The following is a 6095-nucleotide window of genomic DNA, read 5'->3' on the forward strand; positions in this document are numbered from 1 at the left end:
CCCAGAGAGCACATAGATAATAATCACTAATTTCATTTTAATCATCAACTGTAGACAGTCCGGAGCAAGGCTTTAACATTTACATATGAATCCCACGGAGACTATACGCTGCTCATTTTCAGTGCAACTCCTATTCTGGCCTTCATACTTAATAAGTAGGCTATTATCTTACTATCAGCGCATGGGAGATTAACAAGAGCCATTTTCATTACCGTTAATGGTAGCTACACACATAACCCCCTTGCATCAACAAGAAGATAATGGGCCCGTAAATGTGTGTGCATTCGAAGGAGAGAGGGAGGGGTACGAAACATAAAGCAAACTCTGCTGAAATAATTTGCTCTTCCAGTTAAGGACAAAGTGGTCTCTTCTGATAAGCACCATTATTTTCTGGTAAACATGAACTAATGGGCAATGAGGTTCCCATTATGCGCACACTGAATTATAAGATCTAATGAGAATATTAATCTTAGTTTTTCTGTATAATTGGTCGAGAGTCCAGTGATGACAATGGTGGGCCCGCATCCTGCATTCAGTACTTGTGCTCACAGCCTCAGGGGAGCAGTGTTGTGCAACATTTTTCATCTGTCGTGATGCTAAGCCACCAATGTCTTCTGTGTTCTTGCCGAATTTACCAAATGTGCATGTTCGCACTCTGGGCAGCAAACCCTTGCAGTGGCAGCCTTGTCTTCCTGGGACCAAAACTGCTACTACCAACGGAGCACAAATTACGCTTCTGTTTTCACAACAGCAGCAAAATTGCAGTTTGCCCTGGACACCTTTAAGCACTCGACGTACAGTGAGCCAGAAGAACTTACCTACACGCATGAAGGCTGCAGGATGGGACCGGCTGGTTTTCAGCAGGAATGAAGGGAAGCCACACGCACTTGCCTTTCTTAGCAAGCAAATAAATGCACGCCTTTCGCTGGCCATGCCAGTATGCTCTGTTCCCGGAATTTGGGGCTGGGTGCATAGCTGTCTTCCCATCCCTGCAATGTGTGACAAATATCTATTATAAGATAATAGATAATGCCAGCAAGAAACATTTGCAGAGACATCCCGCATTGTATTCCCAGTTCTTCCCTTTCACTAGTTATGAATTGGTTCTAGCTTGAAAAGAAATTATAAATATTTTTAGCACAATTGCCATTGTTGTAATTGTTATGCCCAGAGTCAACCACATATGAAATGCAATGATAACAAACAAATTATAGGATAAAATAATAAAGCAATAGGCAGGCACAGTCTCTTTGAGCTATATTCCATGCTGAGATTTTGCAAGTAAAAGTGATTTTACTTGGCTACAAAAAGATAACATTCAAACGTGAAGCATAGTCTGATTTGAGAGCACAGAAAACTGAAGTCCAATTCCACAAAAAGAATCATAAATACATGCATCATAATTGCAGTGAAGAATAATCACAAGTGAAAGCTTATTGCTATAACCTACATAGCATGTGGTTTTGCTTGTAAGTTAATGATTTTGAATGATGGCTATGAAATTTCTTAGGTGAAAAAAAAAAAAAGTCTCTGGAAGAGGATTTAAAGCAAAGAATGCTCATTTTCACATTTTCTTCTTTTACAGCTTTCCTGCACCCTTTCTAATCTATTAATAAGACTTGATTTTGGCTAATTAATATTGCAGTCCCTGACATAAGTGAAGTAGTATTACCACTCAATTTAAATTCCGTAAAAACACCTGAAAAAATCTCTTCTAAAATAGCTGTCAACATGAGCATGGGGTTGGGAGAGATTTCTCACAGCCCATCAAAGATTAAAGGGAAAAAAAAAAAAAAAGAAAAAAAGAAAAAAAAACTCTACTTTGACTTGTTTAGTAACACCTATGTGGGATGAATATGATAGTACCGGTGGCGCTTGTCGTGGACCAAGCAGATGTAGGTTTTTACTGCCCCTTTTCCTCCCAGCGCACCTGAGATTAGCCGCTACATCAAGGTAATGTGCAGGGTGTCACAACGATTAAACTGGAGGGGAGCAAAAAGGAGCAGAGATACCCATGATAGATAAATCTATTTAATAAATCTGAAGAGTGAGCGGAGAGGAATAAACCTGTTTGCATGATAAATGCCCCCATTCGAGTTCTGCGTTGTCATTATTTCTGATTTATGTAACTGTAACTGTGTGAAGAATAATAAAACATTGAACTTTTAGCTCTATGAGTAGTCTCGTTAGTCGATTGGAACGTTGTAACACCCTTTTTTGGATGACCTTTCGGCATTTTCATTTGTTGCAGGCTCTGAAGAGCACCCAGTGAACCTGAGCAGGTTGTCACCAAAGACCCAGTCACATTTTTAAATGAACGGGTTCGAGGGCTCAGCGTGACTTCAGGGGGATGTCTTATTTTTGTAAATCTTGACAGAAGCTCATTCCTACTAACGTTATGACACAGAAAAAATATAAGAAAAGTAGTACAGGAAATATTTCCTGCCACGGGGTGAAACATCAATCCCGTTCTTATTAAACATTTATTTTTTATTATTATTTACTGCGCTGAATAAATAATATTTGTTCATTATTAATTACAGCATTCAGGGCCATTGATATTCATGCACTTGGCAGCCACGACGCAGCACCCTTACCCAGCTCCAATGAATATTGCCGCTAGGCTGTGGAAATGGCACCCGCACTTGATGAAATAATCACTTCCCTCTCGCTGCGCAGGGGAACATGGCTTTGTCCTTCCTTTTCAGCCAAGAATCATGTGTATAAGGGTTTTTCTGCCACATTTCCTTGGTTAAGTAGAGGTTGCCAAAGCCGTAACCACCTCCAGTTACCCGCTGGCCCTGCCGGTGCTGGGGCAGGAGAAGTTCAGGCGAGTCCTGCATCCAAAATGAGGAGTTATAACAGGAGGGCCCTGTTATAGGAAATTCACGTCTAGTTTGAGCTCAGTGCTCAGTCAGGGCACTAAGACTTCCTTTGTGCTGCTGCAGTGACATTTCGTAGAGCTGGAGAAAAACCTCAGCAGCCACTTGTGTTCGGAGACCTCCACCGGCCCTTCTGCCCACGCACGCCTTGTCATTCCGGGAGCGAGGCAAAATTCGGAAAGTCTTCGTGTGAGACAGCGGGGATTCTTACCAGAAAAGCTCTGATTTAACGAGCAGGCACCTCTGTGTGCGGCTGCAGCTTTGTGTTACCATCCCATAGGGGCGTGCAGCAGCCAGCACCGCGGTGCTGAGCCACGGCACGCGTGGCATCGCGCCGGGTCGGCACGGCCAGGGCAGGGGGCAGCAGCCCGGTGGTCCTGCTGGAGGGCTGCCGCCTCCGGGGGGATTCAGAAGGGACTTTTGGAGGCTTATTTCCAGGGTAATTAATTCTTTCTAAAGTTAACCGTGTATAAAAAACGCTCCTTCAGCCTGGTGGCACCTGACACTGCTGACTTCTTAATGCGTACGAGGTCTTACTGGCTGGGACTGGAAAGAGTATGTCTGGAACAGGGCAGAGAAGGGCTGGGACTGGAAAAAAAAAATAAATTGTTTTAAACAGGGCAGAAAAGGGCTGTATTCAGTGTCTGTGAATGCTGGACTGGCTGTGCTCCTGCTGTGCGCTCCCCACCACGGGCAGTTCAGCTGCCTCCTGACCCCCTGCCCTTCAGCAGGCACCCTAAAAGAACCCCACTATTGATTTCTTCTCCGTTGTAGCCCACGAGGACTTTTTAAATTGGTTGGGGGAATTCTCCGGGAGAAAAACACGATTCCTAAGCACACAGGGAAGCGGCTTGTCTAAAAAAAAGCCCCCTAAACGGCCGCCCAAAATCGGAGGCTGCTCTCAGCCTTTTGGCCCGTTTCGCCCTACCATTTGAGAAATGCAACTGTTGCATGGAAGCCTTGAATAATCACTTGGTATCGATACCCAGGGACCTTGGCAGCTGCACCGAATTACTTCTTGGTCACACTGCCTAGAGAAGCTGCAGCTGGAAATGTGGCTGCAGTCGTGCCAGGGACTCGGATTGCAGGGGCTGGGACGCTGGGCTGTCAGCTGTGACAGCTTGCTTTCCCTACGGGAATTAACCCTTGGGGCACTCCATCCTCTCCGCCCCAGGCTGGGCCTGAGAAGGCACCTGTGTCCTTTGGGAACGTGGGTGTGTGATCCCTAAGAGGAAAACTGCATCACGGTGTGACACCGGTCACATTTCCTTTGTGCAAACCTTTGATCCTATGAGCAAGGCGGCTGTACCACCTAAATGTGGGCGAATCTTGCGCCTCGCTGTTGCTCTGGCATAGTGGAGAGCTCCGAATCTGTCTCCCACCTCTGCCACCCTCCACCTCCTCGTCAAAGAGTGATGAGGATCCGTGCGGCTCAGCGAGCCAGCAGTAGGGAAATACAAACGCAGAATGCGGATGACGGCGGGGTAGAAATGCCAAAGAGCCCCATCAGGAGCCGTCCCCGGCAGCATCCAAGACTTCACAGGAACCAGAAGGAAAATGACAGATTCCACGCACCGGTTCGGATCAATTTTACAGGCTGCCCTGGGCTGCTGGGGAACTATTTCCAAACATGAAAGTCACCGAGATTGTCTCCTCGCTTGTGTAGTGATGAGACTGATTTTTAAAATGCTGTGGTTCGCTCTCACAGCGCTGTCCTGCTTTCCTCTGTGGTTTTGCTCGGCTGCAAAAGGAGGGGAGAGCAGCGTGGTTCCTCTGGGCACCACAGGCTGAGCGTGCAGCACTGCAGTGATGTGCGGTGACGCTCGCTTTGTGCTCCTCTGCCTCTGGTCCCTCTGGTGGAGGAAGGACGCGTGCGTGCTGCTGCCACCACTCAGGTCTTCTCCTCGGGTACTCTTGGCTTCAGCAGCTCTAAACGACTCCCTTGTTATTACCCCAGGGTAATGGGAGCTTAAAAACATCACAAATTAAAAATGAGAAGATCAAAAGTGCTCGCCCTTTCCATAATCTCTTTCTCAAGAAAGAGATTTTTTTTTGCCTAGCTGGCTCAGTAATCCTTTCCTATATAAAAACGTCTTTGGCAGGACACGGGGGAGTATCACAAAGTCCTCTTTCTGCAGTCAGCCCTTGCTGCCGGAGGTGAGCGGTGACACCTCTGTCGCCACGGGTCAGGTCCTGTCACAGCATCCAACTCCTGATTTATCCTCATCCGTTCCTTTGGGGCACCCCCAGTGTCCTGGGGCAGGAGCTTTTGCAGCTCACCCAGCTCCCACGTAAGCAATCTCCAACCGACCGTGTCAAACATGGCCCTTGCAAAGAGGAAAGGAGCCATCGATCAGACGGCTGGCAGCAAGTTTTACTTCTGATTTGGGACAGAAGAACGGGACGTGATGTGCCACCTTGGAAAGGCTGCTGTCTGCCCCGAGGGAGGGAGCGGGCTGAGCACAGTAAGGGCACAAAGCCCGGGGACGGGCACGTTTTGCCTTTTGGACGTGGCGCTGGTAGGGCTGGAGGACTCTGAGACCGCCGCGTTTGATCGGGCGTCCGTAAAGTCGCCGTGACCCAGCTGGGGTTATTGAAACGGAGAGGAGGTGAATGCAAATGAAGTGAGAGGAATAACGTGCCCCATGCGCGTTGCGGGATGTGGGACCATCTACAGCTTCCAACTCTGACTGCTACAGGGCTTGGGCTGCGAAAAGACGTGTCCCAGGCTGATACGTCCAGCCCCTGGTGTGCATCTTGTTGTCAGAGCGAGGAGGCTGCGGATGTGAGGGATATCGAGATGCAGGGAGGCACTGCTGCTTTCTTTCAAGAGTGCTAACTTTGCTTCTTGGGTTCTTCCAAAGCAGAACTGTGACCGTGAAATAATTTAAATGTCACCAGCCGGGAACAAGCAGTCACCAGTCCTCTTGTCTCAGGTTAATCCCCCCCACTTGGCACAACAAATTTCCCTCTCTGAAGGGACGGGACGGGGTTCCTGATTCAAGCACTGGCTGAGGACGGGGACATTCAGTCTCTGGAGCCTCACGTGTAGCTGGGGATAATTCCCAGCTGGACTTCATCCCAGGAGGAGGCTGGAGGAAGACAGAAGGAACAACCAGGATCCCTTACACGTGCTTGTGGCACCGCATTTGGAGAGCACTCGTGCAGGACCTCGGATGGCTCCAGGGTGCTCACAGCTTTTAGCAGGTGCTG

This window comes from Anser brachyrhynchus (genome assembly GCF_964034855.1).
Source record: "Anser brachyrhynchus genome assembly, chromosome: 16".
Classification (NCBI taxonomy): Eukaryota; Metazoa; Chordata; class Aves; order Anseriformes; family Anatidae; genus Anser; species Anser brachyrhynchus.